Below are 21,516 nucleotides of genomic sequence, written 5' to 3'. Positions count from 1 at the left end.
AAGGTAACACCACCTGTTAAGTGGGCAGGGCCTACCTGGTACAGCTTAACAAGCAATTCCAGTGTCACTGAAGTCCTACTCCTATTAAATGTAGAAGGTTTGTAACAAGTGTAGGAACAAAAAGTCATGGTAAAGGGAAGACCTTGCAACCCATAAAATGGGAGTGTATACAAGAGATGAATGGTGCTGTCTGTGTAAGGGATTTGATATCTTATTAATGAGCTTTGAATTTGGGTGTATGAAAGGACTAATGCTCTGGGAGTTTTCTGCAAAAAAGGGTTAAATGTGACAATGTCAGAAATATTGTCTTATCTCTGGAGTCACTTCCTATAAGGAAAAGATCTTAAGGTGAAAAGCAATTAATCACTTCTTTTGAACCAAGTTTAGTCTCTGTGACAATGATGTCCAAACTTATAGCTGATTAAGTGAATAAGACATTTTGCTTGACCGTGACCTTGACCTTTGGCCTTGACTTTCCCAAATCTACTTATTTTTAGCTTTTTACATAACAGCTAATCCCTGCAAGTTTCATTATTCTATGTTTAAAATTGTGGCCATTAAGCTGTTCACAAACAAACACACACACAAATACACAGAGGAGAAATCATTACCTCCTTCCAACTTCGTTGCCGGAGGTAAAAATGCACCCCCATAATGTGAAACATTGGGCTGAAACTATCATAACAATGAAATATTCAGAAGATATTCCACTTTTGTCTTTGAAAAGGTATATATCAAAGACACTTACAAATGATTTCATTTCCCATATATTTCTATCATATCACATCTCAGATTTTTAAGTATTTTGTATTTTTCTTCACTATATTAACCTAAGTCTTTTATTATAGGAGGATAGATAACAGCTAAGCTGGAACACGGCAGTTAGAATTATAACAATGTGTAACAACCAACATATAATTACCTATTAGTAGAGGGGAGGTAAACCCCCCCCCCCCACTGCTGTTGGCTCACTGGCAACTTCATTTAGATCACATCCTAGAACTTTCTCAAGGACTGGTATTAGCATTAAAGTTTAAGTAAAGAACTTGGGTTCGTATAGTTAGGAAGAATGAAAACTACTTTAAAGATTTGTGATTTTTTCCCACACAAATACAAACTATCATCTTTACTATAAGAGACTCCTCCTTAGGTGGGAGGAAGTTCCATTTCCAACTGGCTGAAAACTTAACCAGGGAACAGAAAAACTTGAGCCAAAATCTTCTGTCTCATAGACCTGGTAAGAAATGGATTTGTTGAAACTGTGACTTGAAGACCGTTTAACAATTATGTGTATGCCTGAAAACAACACACTCCCTCTCGTAAGGTGTAGGGGAATTTATTTCTGTGCTTAAGTAAAGAATACAGTACCTTCACACTTGCCTAACTATCAGATCAAGTCCAGCTGGCGGTGTTAACAAAAAGACAGGTTGAAAAAATACGAATTGTTTTAATTTTCATTGTTATTTTATATTTCTTTTAATTATACAATATTTTTTTTGGTTCATATTATAATCTCTTTATTTATTGTTTCATGACCCCCTTTCTTTTTTTTCACAGTGACAGTGTCCTGCACTCAGTAGGGATCATATATTAAAATTTCTTATAAGATGGTGAAGACTGTCAAAAACAGGTTTACTTGGATAAATTATCTGAATTAAAGAAATTAGGAGAACCTATCAAAGATAGGTGGTGAGAGCGTTTAGAATCCCTTCTGCTTTTGATGCCCCTTTAATTTCAATCCAGTTATCACACAAAGTATCAGAGCTTAAATTAAAAAAAATGTGAATCCTGCCAACAACAGGGCACTGTAGAGGAATTTGAAAGGGCTAAGTTTGACCTCGCTGATAGTGTTGACTATTTTATTACCAGATATGGTTATACAATATCTGGAAGTGTTTACTGAATATTAAACAGAGTGCTAAGCGAGGGCAAGCAATGACAGGGAAAGAAGTAAGGGAATTATCTGTGCTGGGTACAACTTTTATTTGTGTCCACATCTACTAGACAATGAAACTTGAACTCCATGACCCTGCTCCTAAAGGTAAACCTTGTGATAAGAACCCGACTAAGTGTCAAAAACCCCCTTGGAAATTTGCCTTAGTTGCACTTTCAACACAGGTGATGGTGCGTAGCTCATGAGGACGTTGTGTAAAGATTTCAAGGTTGTGATTAGACAATGAAAGTTAATTTTTTCGACCAAAATCTGCATAATAACCAAATAGGACTTTATATGTTATACCTCATTTTTGTATGTGTGACTCTGCAATCTGCAAACAATGATTATAGTTGGTCTCGCCTCTTATCCAATTTCATGGGTATAGAAATAACCATGACATACTGTGTAACACTTGAGGATTGTAAGCCTTTTTCGATATATTGCATAATTATTTCTTTCTGATGTAAAGGTGAGAATGTAGAGACATGTTAGATGTGTAACATTGTTTTACAATCCCTTTGATTGTAACTGCCAAGGTTGGCTGCGTTAACTTTTGTTTCTGGATATTTATATAGCAGTGATGTTGCTGGGTGAGATCACTGGACCACCCAGGCAACAGCAATGTACACACTGTTGCATTTATTAAGGTATTACAATATGTAGACTTCTGTAGCATGGCTTTTGGGATGTTAAACTGGGTATTTGATATTTTGCCGTCATTTTTTTATTGTAGCACCGAGGAAGCCTCTGAAGCAGTTGTGATGAAATATCACTTAAAAAATGATGGTTCTGAGGAAAAATTTGAGTAACTAAGTAACCTGTCAAATTACATTTGAATCTAGCCCAAATATATACAGTACACTCTTATGTTGGTCTTTATTTATACTTATATATGTAGATCAAATATTTAGAGGATTGATTCCCCCAAGAGGCTCTGCATGGAGATACCTATGCCTTTTCTCCTGATTTTGAAGACCTGTATTTCTTATCATTATAAATTATTTTTGTTTTTCTTTTCTCTCATTGAATAATTAAAATATTTTTCTTAATAATCTTTTTCTAATATACTACCTCCCAGAGGGTGTTTCATGTTTCAGCCGGTATAAATTCATTCTGTTGTTTTTTTCTCTCCTAATGTTCAAATAACTTGAAATACAGAAAAGAACTCAGTACAACATATCAATAATAAGTGAGACGATATACCTCTAGAATAATATTAAGCAACTGCAGTTCTAGCTGGGTCTCCTTGCCCAGTATAAAATCAAGTGCTCAGTTCATCCTTGCTTGTTTATTTTCTACTCAGATCTCTAGGCATTCCACCATATTTTATTGCGTAGTGAACGTTGGAGAGTGGTTAGCACTTGGACACTAGGCAGTCTGCGTACTACATCTGGCCAAAATCCACATATCACTACAGTGATGTATTTCGAAACTGTACCCAAGGAGAGGGTAAGATTGAAATTATAAGAAAAGTCCATTCAATTTCTACTTGCATCCCGTCTTACTAGATAATCTCAGCCCTCGATCCACAGTTACTGGGCCTGTTAATAGGAGCCTAGGCAGCTATATCACCCACTGAGCTGCTATAAAACATCCTGAGGAAAATGCATCTAGGGACCTGTGGGTCATGTCCCACAGGTAATGAGCGGTGAACATCATCTGATGCTTTCAACACCTGCCTGAAGAACCTGTATTCACAGAGAAATTCCTCTCAAAAGCTAATGATGTACTAATACTTCTCATGTCATGACCTTTTACTTGTGTCCCTTCTGTGGAAGAGGAAATGGACGTCTGAGAGATCGCCTCACTCAGCCAGAACAAGATGGTATTATAGGATACCTTTATCTTTGATCTTACGATGCTAAGAAAGAGATTATGCAGGTGAGGTCTAACAGTCATCGTCCACTTGATATAGCACCTCAGTGCTTCGGTGCTTCTCACTGGATGCAATAATAGCTGATCTGGATCATCAATTATATTCCTAAAAGCCCTGGAATCAAGCAACGAAAGTTTTGCATTTATGCTGCAAAGTTAGGGACAAAGGAGAGTGCAACCTGCTTCTCACCCCCCTTGAATGGGTGATGTTGAACATGAAACAAAGGAGTTCACTGACTTGTTTACTCTAAGCTAAAGTAAGCAACAAAACTGTTTTCAGGTTAAGGTCCCTGTCTGAGGCTTGCCTCAATGGTTCACAAGGTGCCCTCTTCTCCAGGATGTAGTACCTTAACAACATTCTACAACGTTGGACTCTCCCAACTGGAGGACAGGTCTGCTCAAACTAGTGTGACCACAGAGATTTCTTCTGAAGAAGAAATTCTACCCCCTTAAATCTCAAGATTTGGCTCAAACCTAAGCGAAAGCCCTTTACTGCAATTAACAGAACACGGTATCCGAGAAGAGAGCCATCCCTCCCATGAAACCAACCACAGAAAATGGCTTACTTGGCCTGGCAGACAGCTGCTGAGGATTTTTGGAGGTATCCATACATCTGTGACACTATTTCTTAAGAAAAGCCTTTTTCAGAGAGGAGATGCTGAATAACCTCCATGCGTGAGGACGATGGGATCACAGAGTACAGTAATACCTCCACATACAAGAATAATTTGTTCCTAGACCGAGCTCTTATGACAATTTGCTCGTATCTTAATGATAATAATAAAACCAAAGGCATGTTTTTAACTGCTTTACTGTATGGTATAAACATACTTTCCATACACTCACAAAAAGATATAAATGATTACTGAGATATGCATTAAAATGTGGTTTTCTTATAGAGTTCTTACCTTGGAGACAGACAATAGCAACTAACAGCGATGTGTGCAGAAAATGGAGGGAGGGAAGGGGAGAGTATTGAACAGTACATGTACCATATCTACTGTTGCTTACGCATAGCGTAATACTTAAACTTGACTGAACTTGGCTTAATTTCTTCTTAAATTTTTATTCTTGTCTACTTTGTTTTTACTTTTAATATTTTCATTATTTTACTGTTTGAGGATTGTACATATTGTCAACTCACTCATGCAGACACCAAGCTCATGTTTCTCAATATTTTCATGCTTCACCTCTATCATCATCCTGCATTTTTTCTTCTCTCTGCCAATGTTACCACTCGCTTTCTTAGGACCCATCATTTATTATGAAGAATGGTAAAAAATATAGTTAAAATCGCGAAAATAATGCAAACACAACGTAGTAGATGTGTTCTGAAGTCAACGATCACATGAAATGAACAAGTGTTGCGGACTTAGAGCTCTTCCAAGAGCTCGGCCACCTAGCGTTACCATCTGTAGGCATGCTCATGTCTCAAGATTGTGCTGGTATCCCAATGCAAAATTTTGCTCGGAGGCTGGCTTGTACGGAAATACCTCTCGACACTAAAGTTTCTGGATACAAAAAATTCATGATACGAAAAGATGTGAAGATTTTTTCGCCTCGTATTACGACAAACCCCCAATGATAGGAAACAAGATTCACCCGGCTGCCAAAAAATAATTTTAAAATTTGCACACAGCAAAACTGTAAACTCGCCAACCTCGTCCTGCTCTACAATTGGTCATTTCCCTACCTTGATGCTTGTCATCACCGTAAGATCATGCTATCCAATCTTATATCAAGTTAAAAAACACAATGAACAGTACAGTACTCTATCGTGTGTATGTATAGTGTGTATGTATGTACACAAAATAGCACTACGCCTATCAAAACATTAGCAATATATTTTTCTTTCATTTCAGTAAATAAACAACAGATCGTAAAATATTCTTTCCTTTTAATGCCATGATTATTCAACAAAACTGTATTGTATTTACAAACGCACAATGCTGCTATGCATATCAAACACATTAGCGATATATTTTTCTTTCATTTCAGTAAATAAATAACAAATTGTAACATATTTTTTCCTTTTAATGTCATGATTATTTACTTAGAATTAATTTCATATCAATAAGTACATTCTTAAATTAAAATATATAATGAACAGTACTGTATTGTGTGTATGTACAGTATGTACGTACACAAAATGCTACTACACATATCAAAACACTAGAAATATATTTTTCTTTCATGTAGGTTAATAAATAAATGTTAAAAGAATTATTTACTGAACAATTAAGGTTTGTTCATTCTATTTGTACATATTAATATCAATGAATCTTGCTTGCATTGCAATAAAAAAGCTCTAAAACACAAATGTGTAAAAGAAAAAAGGTATGTTATTTATTGATGTATCACTAATGAATATCAATTGTATTACTGAACAAAAATAAAGCTAGTTAAAATTATGAGCTAGTTGAAGAAAATGGTTTGGTTATGTATGATCGAAAATATACCTCTCTCTAGTACAGTAATGTTATCTCTCTGTACCAGGTTGCACAAGAGAAATGGTTCTACCTGCAGACAGTAAAGACCAGCTTTGCAGAGTACTGTAGGTGCTGTTACCCCACAGGGTGGAAGATGAAAAGAAAGAAAGAGCAAGTCATTCTTTGTCCTTCATTCCACACATAACAATGGTTAAACTCTGCCATCCCCCATCTGCTACTTGTCCATCAAGAAGCCTGAGGTGTTTAAACCATTTATTGTGCAGCCACCACAGGGTCAATGGAGAATGTCTCCATGTTCCTGTGGGTGGTGAAGGTCATTTGATACTTCCACAAGCCCACTGACTAGACCTGTGTCACAGAGTACTCCTCAAAAAATGCTAGGGCGTACTCTTGCATTTAATGTTATGAGCTCTCAGTCTCCTTTATGCAAAGAAGGATCAGGATTCAAGGCTCAGTCCATGACCTTGCGAATCCAAGTCAAGAACATGCTATAGGTGATCCTTCTCTTGACCTTCCCCAAGGTGAAAAAGAGTGCTAACACGCGGAGGCCAGCTCCTGGGGTCTCCTTGAGGTAGCGCCTCCAGTTTCCCCCTGGCATAGTAGCCGATGATCTGAATAATCCGAAGGGCTCGAATTCTGGAGTCCAAGCTATTCAGCCAATCACTGTGAACGAGAGACGTTGAGGGCAGCCCATAGGGTTCGTGGACTCTCTTGGTCAAAGCCAACACAAGCTGGAGACCTGTCATCGAGGTCAGGTGAAGTTCTGCTGCTTGGAGTCCTGGATCGTAGGGAGGACCCTTTGGGGACCAATGAATGCGACCCATGGCCCCTGGAAGAAGTCTCCTTTCCGACTGAAGGCAGGTAGGCTCAAAACTCCGTATGAAGAAAGGCGACGATGCTGACGTATAGGAAAGGTTAATTCCTTTTGGTCAGAAGGTAAGGCTCAAGGACGAGAAGTGGCCTTTCATCGCTAAGACCGAGAGAAGCTTTCATACATACATACATATACCAAGGTACTTCCCCCAATTTTGGGGGGTAGCCGACATCAAAAAAAGGAAAAAAAAAGGGGGGGACCTATCCTCTCTACATTCCTCCCAGCCTGACAAGGGACTCAACCGAGTTCAGATGGTACTGCTAAAGTGCCACAACCCACCCTCAACCAGTTATCCACCACAGATAAAGCTTTACAACGCTGAATCCCCTACTGCTGTTACCTTCGCGATCATCCAAGGCACCGGAGGAAGAAGGAGGCCCTACCAGAACTGCGTCACAATCGCTCGCCATTCATTCCTATTTCTAGCACGCTCTCTTGTCTCTCTCACACCTATCCTCCTATCACCCAGAGCTTTCTTCACTCCATCCATCCACCCAAACCTTGGCCTTCCTCTTGTATTTCTCCCATCAACTCTTGCATTCATCCCCTTCTTTAGCAGACAGCCATTTTCCATTCTCTCAACATGGCCAAACCACCTCAACACATTCATATCCACTCTAGCTGCTACCTCATTTCTTACACCCATTCTCACCCTCACTACTTCATTTCTAACCATATCTACTCGAGATACACCAGCCATACTCCTTAGACACTTCATCTCAAACACATTCAATTTCTGTCTCTCCGTCACTTTCATTCCCCACAACTCCGATCCATACATCACAGTTGGTACAATCACTTTCTCATACAGAACTCTCTTTACATTTATGCCCAACCCTCTATTTTTTACTACTTCCTTAACTGCCCCCAACACTTTGCATCCTTCATTCACTCTCTAACGTACACTTGCTTCCATTCCACCATTTGCTACAACAACAGACCCCAAGTACTTAAACTGATCCACCTCCTCAAGTAACTCTCCCTTCAACATGACATTCAACCTCACACCACCTTCCCTTCTCGTACATTTCATAACCTTACTCTTACCCACATTGACTCTCAACTTCCTTCTCTCACACACCCTTCCAAATTCTGTCACTAATCGGCCAAGCTTCTCCTCCACGTCTGCAACCAGTACAGTATCATCCGCAAACAACAAATGATTTACCTCCCATTCATGGTCATTCTCGTCTACCTGTCTCAATCTTCGTCCAAGCACTCGAGCATTCACCTCTCTCACCACTCCATCAACATACAAGTTAAACAACTACGGCAACATCACACATCCCTGTCTCAGCCCCACTCTCACTGGAAACCAATTGCTCACTTCATTTCCTATCCTAACAATGCTTTACTACCTTTGTAGAAACTTATCACTGCTTGCAACAACCTTCCTCAACTCCATATAACCTCATCACATTCCACATTGCTTCCCTATCAACTCCATCATACGCTCTCTCCAGATCCATAAACACAACATACACCTACTTACCTTTTGCTAAATATTTCTCGCATATCTGCTAACTGTAAAAATCTGATTTATACAACCCCCACCTCTTCTAAAACCCCCCTGTACTTCTAAGATTGCATTCTCTTTTTTATTCTTAATCCTATTAATCAGTACTCTACCATACACTTTTCCACTTACACAAACTAATACCCCTTGAGTTACAACACTCATGCACATCTCCCTTACCTTTATATAGTGGTACAATACACGCACAAACCCAATCTACTGGTACCATTGACAACACAAAACACATATTAAACAATCTCACCAACCATTCAAGTACAGTCACACCCCCTTCTTTCAACATCTCAGCTCTCACGCGATCCATACCAGATGCTTTTCCTACTCTCGTTTCATCTAGTGCTCTCCTCACTTCCTCTCTTGTAATCTCTCTCTCATTCTCATCTTCCAGCACCGGGACCTCAACACCTGCAACAACAATTATATCTGCCTCCCTATTATCCTCAATATTCAGTAAAGTTTCAAAATATTTCGCCCACCTTTTCCTTGCCTCCTCTCCTTTTAACAACCTTCCATTTCCATCTTTCACTGTCTCTTCAATTTTTGAACCAGCCTTCCTTACTCTCTTCACTTCTTTCCAAAACTTCTTATTCTCTTCATAAGAATGACCCAATCCCTGACCCCACCTAGGTCAGCTGCCCTCTTTGCCTCACTTACCTTGCACTTTACTTCCACATTTTTCTCTCTATATCTTTCATACTTCTCTACACTATTACTATGCAGCCATTCTTCAAAAGCCCTCTTTTTTTCTCTTCCACTTTTACCTTCACTCCTTTATTCCACCATTCACTGCCCTTCCTCATGCTGCCTCCAACAAACTTCTTTCCACATACATCACTTGCAATCCCAACAAAAATTTTTTTTACTAACTTCCACTCCTCCTCTAAATTACCAGTTTCTCTTACTTTCACATCGTCATATGCCATTTTCAACCTTTCTTGATATTTACTTTTTACCCCTGGTTTTATTAGCTCTTTAACCCTCAGTATCTTCCTTTTACATCCACCTACTCTATTCCCCCACTCTTTTGCAACCACTAATTTTCTTTCCACCAAAAAATTATCAGACATACCATTAACCATACCCCTAAACACGTGCACGTCTTTCAATCTTCCAAACATTCTTTTAGTTATCAACACATAATCCATTAACGACCTTTCTACCACTCTTCCATTTGCCACTCTTACCCATGTATACTTGTTTTTATCTTTCTTTTTGAAAAAGCTAGAAATTATCACCATCTCTTACTCAACACACATATCTACCAGTCTCTCACCATTCATTTTCACCTGGTACGCCATACTTCCCAATGACACCTTCTACCTCTCCAGTGCCCACTCTAGCATATAAGTCACACATGACAACTACATAATTCCTTCTACCCAGTCCTTTTACACACCTAGTTAATCTATTCCGGAACTCATTCCGCTCTTCTTCACTTTTCTCACAACCTGGCCCATACGCACTGACAAAAGCCCAACATTCCCTACCCAACCTAACCCTTACCCCCATTAACCTAGATGACATTTCCTTCCATTCCACTACTTTACCTGTCATCCATTCACTCAGCAATAAAGCCACACCTTCTCTTGCTCTTCCCCTTTCAATCCTAGACACTCTACCAGACATTTCACCAAACATCACTTCACCTTTCCCTTTTATCTTTGTCTCACACAAAGTCAAGATATCCATCCTTCTATTCCTAAACATACTTCCAATCTCACACATCTTTTACTCTCTATTGTACTACATCCACGCACATTCAAACACCCCAAAACTAGAGTGTGGATAGCAGTCACTCTCCCCCCAGCTCAACCTCTTTGATGTCTCACAGGATTATAATACAGGGGAGAGGGTTCCCAGCCCCCTTGTCCCATCCCTTTTAGTCGCCTCTTGCGACATGCAGGGATACGTTGGCACTATTCTAATTGTTTTTATGTCCCCGCGGCCACAGGGGGCTTTCATCCGAATGGTAAAACATGGAACTCCACTATTGCTCAAATAGTGACCTCGAGGGGAGAGATACCCCTTTCACGACACTAACCACAGAAGACAGTTCACTTGGCCTGATAGACCTAAGCCAAAGATCTACATAGGTATCCAGACATCCTCTTTGCAACTTGTTGCAGAAAGGACTCTTTGAGAAAGGAGGAGCTGGATAGTTTCCAGGCGTGAAGTCGCAGCATAGATATAGCTTTGTGAAAGATGTTTGCAATTGGCTGTTAGAGTAGATCGTGTTGCGGGAGGGAGTTCTCTCGGGATCTCCGTCGGGAGCTGCAGACAAGTCAGCTGGGCGTGAAGAGTCTGCTGAACAAGACAAGTCTTACTGGCGAGACGAGACTGCCACCAACGAGGCCTGCTCTGAGGAGCAAGTGTGGGGAACTGACGAATCCAATTCTCGCAGGATATCTCAGGATCTACATCGGAAGTTGTAAATGGGTCAGCTGGCCGCGACAAGTATACTGGGCAAGACGAGTCTTGCTGGCTGGACAAGTCTTATAGCAAGATGAGACTGCCCACGACGAGGCCTGCTCTGAAAAGCAATGACGGGAATGGATGAATCCAATTCCCGCTGGAGGAATCGCCTGAAGGGGAGACCAAACAGGTGAAGGAACTCTCTCGTGGACAGCAATAGGTGAACACCATTTGCTGCCACTGTCAGCAATTCTTCCCGCAAGCAGGAAGATTGCTGAACAGTGGCTTGTTGGAGGGACTCACCCTCTGAAGGGAGAGTTTCAACACCTGGATATGAACCTCCTCGATGCACTCTCTGTTTTCCCATCAAGTTCTAGCTCAAGTTGAAGGTCAACATCGGGTGTTACTGTACTTGAGAAATGTAGCCGAAGCTCAAATCTGAGCACCCCCCAAAGGGGATTACCCCTTGCCGTTAGGAAGGCTGTCCTCTTCTCTAGGAAATTTAAATAACAGTATCATTCTGACTCTGTGATCAGAGCCCGTAGGATGAGTGGTACAGCATGTGCTCCACCCCCTTTTTAAGCATCTGAAAGGAGAACCAAATCAAGAAAAGGACCGAGGGGGGCGACTTCTATGCGGAGATTCTCGTTTGTCAACCGTCTTCTTATGTCTGTCTCCTGCCTGGGTCCTGCAGAGACCAGAGAAATGGGAGATCCCTTGTGCTGAATCACCTGGTATCAGGCTGCCCCAAAAGAGGTTGGATTCGAAGGAGTCCGAGCGGGCTTGACAAACCAGAGTGAAACCGTGACCTATGAGACATAACCATTGCTAGCTGAAAGAGCATCCATCACATAAAAGGAAGAGATTACCATCATTTTCCACCTTGGACTCAGTCGATCTGTGGAAAAACTTCTGGAAGCTGATGAAAATGAACATATTAAACGGTACCTGTCTCTGATAAGGAAGCCGGGATATTTGGAGATTTATTTCAATCTTCAGATTGCGGTAAACTCAAGGAGTTATCTAGGTGGTAACAAAGGTCAGCCACAAGTCTGTTAGGATCAGCCCATTGTCCCGAAGTCTTTGGCGAACAAAGCTGACACTGATGGACCAGGTCGACACTAGGGTAAAAAACTCATAAAAACCTGAGGTGCTGTCGAAACCGAGACACTGCACCTTGGCATGTGTATGATGAAAGATACTTCCTTGATGACAGATGTGCATTGGAAGTCCTGTGGAATAACTGTTGGTTTGACTGTATGCTTTCTCACCAGAGTTTGATGAACTAACTTATTCCAGGACGAGAGGACAAAACTGGACTTCTAAAGGAAGAACTGACTGTAGAAGCTCGGAGATACCTTGATGAAACCCGTCTTTCTGCTAAAAAGACGTAACGCCCGAGTCCAAGTGTCTGACCGGCTGTTCGGATTGTGTGGATTAAAGAGAGGACCGCCCTCCCACCTCAACAGTTAGATGGAAAAGAAGAAGAGTGTGCTCTAGTAGCTGAACTGTGGATTCTCTGACCGTGTACTCCGAACTCGTAAGAGGGGATTACCCACTAAGGGCCAACCTAACTTGAGGACGAGAAAAGGAGTCATCCCTATAAGAGAACATCGGTCGATGAGCGAACTCTGGTTGCGAGAGAGCGTTATTGTCAGAGGGTTAACGAACAAGACCAAGGTCAAGCTAAGGGTTGGTTGTATGTGCCTGTCGGGAGGAGGATACTGCAGATGAAGGACTTAAATAGTATGTTTCAGTTCAGAGGGAGCATACGCTGACAGAGGAGCAAAGAGATGCCAACAGCATCTGGTGTTCCCAGGCAGTACCCATCCAAGTACTGACCAGACCCAATATTGCTTAACTTCACTGGTCGGAAGAATCCCCACAACTAAGTTGCTATAGCCATAGCGTAAGCCAAAGCTGAATTCCATCCCCTAGACATTTTAATTTTAAAGCTTTCACGTGAGGAACCCATATAAGTCTACAATCAAATATCAACCTTAAAAATCTAGCTTCACTTACACATGAGATCCGTTGACCTTTGATGTATATATCCGGGTCTGGATGTAAGCCTCGAATATGACAAAAATGAACAACAGTAGTTTTGCTTGTCAAAAACTTAAACCAAATTCATATCAGCCCACTGAATAATTCTATCAATTGTGATTTGTAGTTTTCTCTCAACAATTGCCATTCTAGCTCCAGCAAATGAAATGGAAAGATCATCAACAAATAGTGTTGAGAGAATATCTTGATGAATAACTGAGGATATTCCATTAATAGCTAGTGCAAATAAGGTTACACTTCGAACACTACCCTGGAGAACTCCTTCTTCCTGACATTGAAAAAATCTATGCAAAATAAACTATTGAATAAATAATGGTAGCTCTCCTCGTAATCCCAAATCATGAATGGTTTTAAGTATACCATATCTCTATGCAGTGTCATATACCTTTCCAAGGTGAAAAAAGAAAACACTGTTACACAGTGCTGTTTGGAAGCATGGCTTCACAATAGAGGACTCAACTCGTATCAACACATCTGTCGAGTGCAGTTTCCTAAATCCACACTGGACGGGTGATAAAATACCCTTCTTCTTCCAGATACCACATCAGTCTTGCATTTACCATCTTCTCCATGATCCGACATAAACAAGATGTCAATGCAATTCGTCGATACTTTGCTGATAAAAACTTATCCTTACTGGATTTTAAAGAGGCTAGAATAATGGCTAGTTCTCAAAAATTGGAATAACTATGATCATGCCATATTCTGTTATTAGTGCTTAGAATAAATAACTTGGTATCAACAGTTACATGTTTAATCATTACATATGGAATTCCATCGGGTCCAGGGGTTGTATCGTTACACGTAGCAAGTGCGGAATCAAATTCTCTTTCGGTAAAAGGAGAATTGTTTGACTTCTCCCTTCCTGTTGCAAAATTTAAAATTTTCTTTTCTTCAATGCTCCTATACTGGTGACCAGGAGCAACTTCACACTTGCATGATACATTTGAGAAATGATCAGCCAGGGCATTGATAACTTCGGTTGTTCCTGCTATCATTTTCACTTTCTCCATACAGAATATGGTGGAGTTCTATTTTTAATGGAGGAAACAAACAACACCCATAACTGGCGCCTAGCTTCTTTATGGCACGACGGAACTGTGCTCTACATTTCTTGTATATGATTAAATTCTCCTCAGTACGGCGTCTGCGCAATCAAGTAAAAGATCTTGTGGCTCTGTGGAGGGCAGTTAGTTCTGAAGACCACCAGGGGACTGGTCTTTGTTTGAATATTCCTGTTGTTTAGGGAATGGAATTGACTCCTGCTGTGTGAAGAGTTCCATTAAGTAAGTCAATGGCATCATCAACACTCAAACTGTTCTGCATTTCCTTAAATTTCACTTACCTCCCGAAATCTATCCCAGTCTGCCCTGTCAAGATTCCATCTCTGTAAAGGTGGATCATTGTTGGTGTTTATAATGATTGGTGCATGATCACTAGTATGCCACTCATCTAATGTTCTCCAATTAAAATTGAGAAGACAGAGCTTGCAATTAATAGGTCAATGTAGGACACGGTACCTGTCTGAACATGAAAGTGTGTGGGCTTTCCTATATTAAGGAGTCCTATATCTTCACTCTCCAAAATTGATGATATAATACTACCCCTTGCTTTTGGCAAAATATCACCCCATAAAGGATGCCTACTATTAAGATCTCCTAGTAAGAGAAAAGGTTGTGGGAGTTGTTGAGTCACCTCTAATAAACCATGATACGAGATGTTATCATTTGAAGGCAAGTAAAGAGAACAGATTGTGTATTTTCTCCCTATATCTATCTGTACAACCACTGCCTGCAGAGGGGTACAGATAGACAAAGATATTTGGAGAACATCTTGACGAACGTATATAAGACTTCCCAAAGCCTTCCTGCTTGTTGATCACGTGGTGTCCTATAGCTAACATACTTTCGAGGACATGGAGTATTACTTACTTACTTACTTTGACGCCTGCTTTTTCGGTCCCATACAGCAGGGGAACCCCTCTCTCTACAGAACCTCCACTTTCGTTATATCTTGCTCTTTCAGAGTATTCAACGTTTCATATCATGTGCTGCTCATTTACTGTTGAATCATCACTGTCATACATATCATGGAATAAAAGTCTTCAGTTTCCTCTTGAAAGCTTTAACGTCTTCAATCATTCAGATGTCTCGTGGGAGTTATTGTATAGTCTCAAGGCTGCGTATTCAAAGGCTCTGGAGCCTACAGTAGACATATATCTAGGTTACAATAGTCTGAAACCATCTGTAACTATTCTCGTGTCAACACGATTTGTTGGCTGTGCAATATGTAGAAATTCTCCTAAGTAATTAGAACGACTGGTTCTGATAACTTGATGAGTTATTGTACATATTTTAAATTCAATTCTTGCTTTAATCGGCAGCCAAAGTAAATCAATTAGTATAGGGGTGATCCTTTCTCTAGGGGGGACACTCTTTATCAGTCTTGCTCCTCTGTTTATTATGTTTTGTAATTTCTTTAATTGTATTTTTTGTAAATTGAAATACTGTAGATGGAGTTGCAGTGTTCAATCCTAGTAATAACAGTTTATCACAAGTTTCTTTACAGAATTTTCAACCAGGTACTTTTTATAAAACCAATACTTCTTAGATGAAAACCAGCAGTTTTTCTACATTATATATTTGGGCATTGAGAAACAGGTTACAGTCAAGAATTACACCTAGATCACGAACCTTACTAGATATCGGCACCGAGTCATTATTTATGTTCATTTGAATATCACCCAGACTTCTCACGCTGTTTCTCTTACCCACCACTATGAACTCAGTTTTGTTCTCATTTAATTTCATTTATTTAATTGTCATCCATTCTCTAACACTATCAAGGATTCGGTTTAGAGTTTCAGTAGTGTCATCTTAATCATTTAAGGAAAAGTAAAATTGTGTTAACTGCAAACAGTTTGAACTTCACACCATGCCTTTGTAGTATTTTCGATAGACCAATAGTATAGATGCAGAATAAGATTGGGCCAAGTACACTCCCCTGGGGTACCCTGTGGCGGGATGTAAACAAAACACAACCCCCCACACCTTTGATCACTCTAACTTCCAAAATATCCCACAACATAAACTTTCCCCTTACTTTACTTCAAACTGGACTATTGCAAGAAGGGAAAAACAAACAAAACATAACCTTAAAATTATATCCACCGCAACCAAAAACAAAAATCACACATTAAATTCAACAGGCAAAAATAACACAGAATTTGCTGTATAAATCACTTAAACACTAAAATAAATCACTTAATACTAAAACATCAACCATATACCACAACCCAGCAAAAATATGCAAAGCTTAAAACTAAACATAAGAGAAACCTCTTAAATATTTCATATATGTGTGTGGCCACCGTCGTCCACAAACTCTACACACTGGCAACAGTCTTTGTAACCAATTGCCACAACTTCCTGGCAAACAATACCGAGAAGTCAATTCGACTGTCCAATCACATAAGCAGTGGTGGTCATCATCATCATCATCATCATCATGTCATCATTATCATCATAAAGGAACAAATCTATTTTTTAGCCGGGTCGTCAACGCTCAAAATTCTCTCTATATGCAAATATCCACAGACTAATTCTATGTTCATTGTACGGTCCTGGTCGTCATCATCCTATTCATCTATACAAGGCAAGGCAGGCAAGCAACACCTTCAACGCCTGAATTAACTCCAAAGAGTGTAAAGGAGTCCAAAGGAGGAATTACGGCTCCGATACAAAAAAAAACACTTCACAGCCGGCTATCGATGAAAAAAAACAACCGACTCCTGCTACAGTCAAATAGAAAATGCTTTCGCCCAAGACATTCACTACCGCCGTAACCTAGCTAAAAATGTAAACAAACAACCTCAATTATATCGACAGTCTTTCCCACTACAAATAATCATTCCGCTAATTACCACTTGTTTGGCGGCGCGCACCGCGGACACACACTCACACTCACACTCTCTCTCTCTCTCTCTCTCTCTCTCTCTCTCTCTCTCTCTCTCTCTCTCTCTCTCTCTCTCTCTCTCAGAAGGTTCATATGATGAATAAGTTTCCAATTTGCAGACAGTAATTTCTACGACTTCCCTACGGTGGAGGACGGGTCACAGCACTAGGAGAAGCAGGGGAGGCCACCAACCTCTCCTGTAGACATACAATTATAGGGGAGTGCTCATGTATGAGGAGCTTACTTTCTTTATATTTCACCCTTGAACCATGGCTATTCCATTGCAGAATGGAGTAAAAAACTATGGTTTATTTTTTGGAAGACACCTTGGATGAAGTCTTCCCATTGGCAATCTTTGATCTAACACTATTTCCCGGTGGTATCTCTAGAGAGGATCTTGATATATTGGGTTTTTTGTTTGTCTTTTTCTTTGTGTCCTTTAGATCTAATTGTTGAGGTGGATGGTGGACCTCAACTTGAATTTCTAATTTATTTGAGTTGTCTCCCAGTTGATCAAAAATATCAGCAGACAAGACATCATACTTATTTGAAGTTGTGACTAATGTTTCTTGTGGTAGGAGGCGTGAGAGATGAGAGGTCTCTCTCTTTTTCAATTAAAAGGTCATGAGCTACCAGGTTTTTGCATCTTCCCACTACAGGTGCACTAAGTAAATTGGTTTCAAGTGGAACCTCCATCAAATCAGGCAAGAACATGCCCTGAGTGAGGTTTGTACTATTGTTTAGAATATAAGTAGTTGGCTATTGAATATCTTTCAGATCTTCAAGTATCTGTTTTGATTTTTTTACACTTTCCGGATATAAATTTTCAGTGGGACTTTCATCCTCTTTAGCTACTTTTATCTGTTTCTTTATGTTAGAAGTGAGGATATTATTTTCGTCAGTCTGCTTTGGCAAGTTTTTCTTCAAAACCATAAACCTTTCCATGGTCCTAATGGCATGAATTTCTTTTTAAAAAATAAACTTAAAGCATTTAGATGTAAGTGGGTGTGCTTTCCCACAATGTTTACAACTTGGATTTTCTATGCATGCTCCACAACTATTTTTTCCACAGTTGGCCCAAACAGCTGGCTTATAATTTTATTTTTTCCTTCCACTTCTAGCTTAAATGGCCGTACATTTGGCAATAATAGCATGGCAATCGTGAAGGTATGTATGGTTTCACTATCTAAGATACCCAACCAGCTTTAATAACATTAGGTAATCTGCATTGATCAAATGTTACAATCAAAGTAGCAAGAGGGATACGTTTTCTCCAACTTTCTTTCTCATTCTGACTACTTTTATTACTCCTTAACTTTTCAGTTCATCCTCAATTTCTTTTTCCACTATGTCTATCAATTCTGGAGCACATATCAAACCCCTACTCTGGTTGAAAGTTGGATGCAAAACACATTTGACACTATGACCATCCAATGTTGAAAGCGTTTTTAATCTTTCACTTTGTATTGGGGATAGTGTCTCTATCAAGACTTCCATTTCCCTGGGAAAGAATTTTTGGCTACCCTCCACATATATTAACGATTTTCCTATTAGCTTTAAAAACGTTCACATGCTCATGTCTTCCATTTTCAAATACCAAAATAAAAAAAATTTCATAATTCACTATTTCAGTGACAAGGTAATAATTCTACTTTTCTATATTTTTCTGTACTGTCATCATTTCTCACTCTCTCTTCTTCTCTAGTGTTTTCTTATAATCCTTTACATTACTAGAATAAGGTGGAGTTATCTGTACCGAGGTCCATGTTTGTATTTTTCAGGTCGTCAACAGAGGGGTTGGTTTTTATAGAAGAAGCAAGCAGGGTTATCCACCTCTTATCGGAGGATGTCAGCCCTCCTATCCCATGTGGCCAACACGAGAAGAGGCTTCAGCGGGGACCAGTCCTCTATTAGGGAGGGGCTGCCTCTTTTTAGGTGGGCGTAAACTGGTCAGTGGGGGTAGTTAGCCCCTCCCATCAATGACTCCAATGCCTGGCGTCACCCATTACCCGCAAATATGGGTGACTTAAAACCAGATCATTGGAGCCCGACTCTTTAACAGACATGGTCTACACCCAATGGGGTCTGCCAGAGGGTGATGGCGTCTAAACTGGTAGAGGTTGAGATGGCATGCCGTCCATCCCACACTGTCCCAAATCCAAAACAACAGCCAAAGTATAAACAAACAAGCAAACGTCGTCAACAAGTTCATGCCCAAGAGGAAGAGATGGGAGAATAAAAGAAATAACCAGAAGGAAATTTGGTTGGATCAACAATTGGGCACCAAGGTCCAGTGGGAAAGCAGTTCCCACCATTCATCAGAGCCCAGCTGCTAATCCCTAAGCCCCCATCCTCATCAAGACTTCAGCATCTGGGGGCCTTCTATGGGGGGAGGAACGCCTGCGGCGATCATATGAAAATCTGCCTTGAAGAAGCATACGCTTGTGGATGACGACGACTTTTGCATCTTAACAAATATGTGAAAGGTAAGAATCTTTTACTACGAGAGAACACTTGTAGCAATCGGACAAGGGATATCGTCTATGATTGTGAGGCTAGGGAGCGTTGTCTTCTAATGAAAAAAGATCATAAGATTGCTTGAACATTGAACGAGAGTGAGGCTAGGAGACGAACGACTAGATGCGATTTTCTTGCCCAAAAGGAAGCAAGGAGATGAGCACTTAGAATACACATGGCACGAGCAACAAGACGAGGAGCGTCCAGGAGAGGGGCTTGCAGAAATACTTCTGACAGACAAGGCCTAATGATATAAAACCTGGTGATCAGAAGGTATGTAAGACGATAGCGAGCATCTCAGAACGCGTCTAGGAAAAGAATACTCGTGGTGAGTATGGCGAGGGGACACAGAGCTCCCAGTGTACCTTGGTAGTCATGCCAGAAAACAAGGTCAATCTGGGTCAGAGCAAGAAGGAGCATGTTTTGGAATGCGTCTTAAGTGCGCCTGACACGTATGCTAGCTAAGCGTTTAGCCAAACGCGCATCAGGAGGACATGCTAGAAGAGAAGGCAAACATAAGGCAGAGTTTCTGGGAACTGCCTGCCTAGGAAACAAGCACCACAGAGGAGCACGTCAACTCTGGCAAGGCTCGTCGGATAAAAAGCTTTTAGTGGAAGAGAGGCATGAAGAGAAGAATTCTTCGCAAGTGAAACTCCTAGATGAGGGCTTGGACAAGGAGTGTCTTGAAAAAGAGTATCCTGGACTGGAGAAAAGTAGACAGTCTACGAGGCATGTCTGCATACCACCTTCAACATGGACGGATGGTCAATGTTAAGAAACAACCTTGAAAACGTGCTTCAAAGGGCTACACTTCAAAAAACAACTCCTTTGATGCTGGAAAGGGTCAAGTACTTACTCACTGGACCTCCCAGCTGGAAAAGCAGGAACTAGGGAGGACCTCTCCTCCAAAAGCAGACTGAAGACTGCAGAGAGTTGTCAAGACACTGGAGGCAACTGCAGGAGGGTCTAGAAGTTCCAAGGCCAACTGAAGTAGCAGTAACTGAAGTGCATTTCTCTCTCAAGAAGGGTGCTTCCTTTTGGAAGGGCACCTGGGAAATGTCTCTTTCTCTGTAGCTTCCAAAAGAAGACTAGAGAATATGCAGCTTTCTCATGGACACAGGAGACATCTATAAGAAGATCTAGAAGTTCCACAACAACTGGAGAAGCAGAAACAAAAGAGCACCTCTCTTGGGATAGGCGCCTTGGAGAAGACTCTCCCTCTGGCACCTTCTATAGGAAGGTCTAGATGATCTACGACAGTCTGAAGAAGCAGCAACCAAAAGGCGCTTCCCAAGGGAGAGAACCTGCGAAAAACTCACCCCTTGAAGCCTTCATAGGAAGACTGGAGGCAACACAGCCTCTCAGAAGAGCTTGGGGCAGCAGAAGGAGGGTTTGGAAGTTACATGAAGATTCGGTGAAACAGGAACCGAAGGGAGCTTCTCTTAAGAAGGCACTTTGGAGAACACTCTCCCTCCAAAGAATCCAAAGATAAATGCAACTACAATACTCCAAAGATGCCCGCTGAAAGAAGCTCTAGAAGTTCCAAGACGAACTGAAGAGATACACCAGAGACGTCTAAGATCCCTTTCCGAAGCGGGAGAATCTGGCAAGAATAAATAACCTTGGAGCATGTTCCAAAGAACTAATGCTCTGGAGGAGACCCCATGAGGAGCAAAGCTCTGGAAAAATATGCTCTGAAAAGCTACTGCCCTGAAGGAGACCTCTGGGAGGGCAAGGCCCTGGGTTCGAAGATGAAGACGACACCCGCAGTTGCCAGCAGCACCTCACAATGGGAAGATCGTCTGAAAGAGAGACAAGTCTCCCCTGAAGGTCCCCAGACAGGCGAGGGAAGAACAGGAAACCCCAGATCTACTGCCTTCTGGGAAGGGCTGCTCCT

At 40.8% G+C, this 21,516-nt stretch overlaps 1 protein-coding gene across 6 annotated transcripts in view; it reads right to left on the bottom strand.

Moving 5' to 3' along the window:
* LOC137625416 (ADP-ribosylation factor-like protein 13B) overlaps positions 1-21,516 on the bottom strand; it is a 322,821-nt gene that overhangs the window by 183,109 nt on the left and 118,196 nt on the right. The gene's annotated exons all lie outside the window — the stretch shown is intronic.

The sequence above is a fragment of the Palaemon carinicauda genome, chromosome 32, assembly GCF_036898095.1.
Source record: "Palaemon carinicauda isolate YSFRI2023 chromosome 32, ASM3689809v2, whole genome shotgun sequence".
NCBI classification, from domain to species: Eukaryota; Metazoa; Arthropoda; class Malacostraca; order Decapoda; family Palaemonidae; genus Palaemon; species Palaemon carinicauda.
This window is presented reverse-complemented; position numbering and strand designations above follow the sequence as displayed.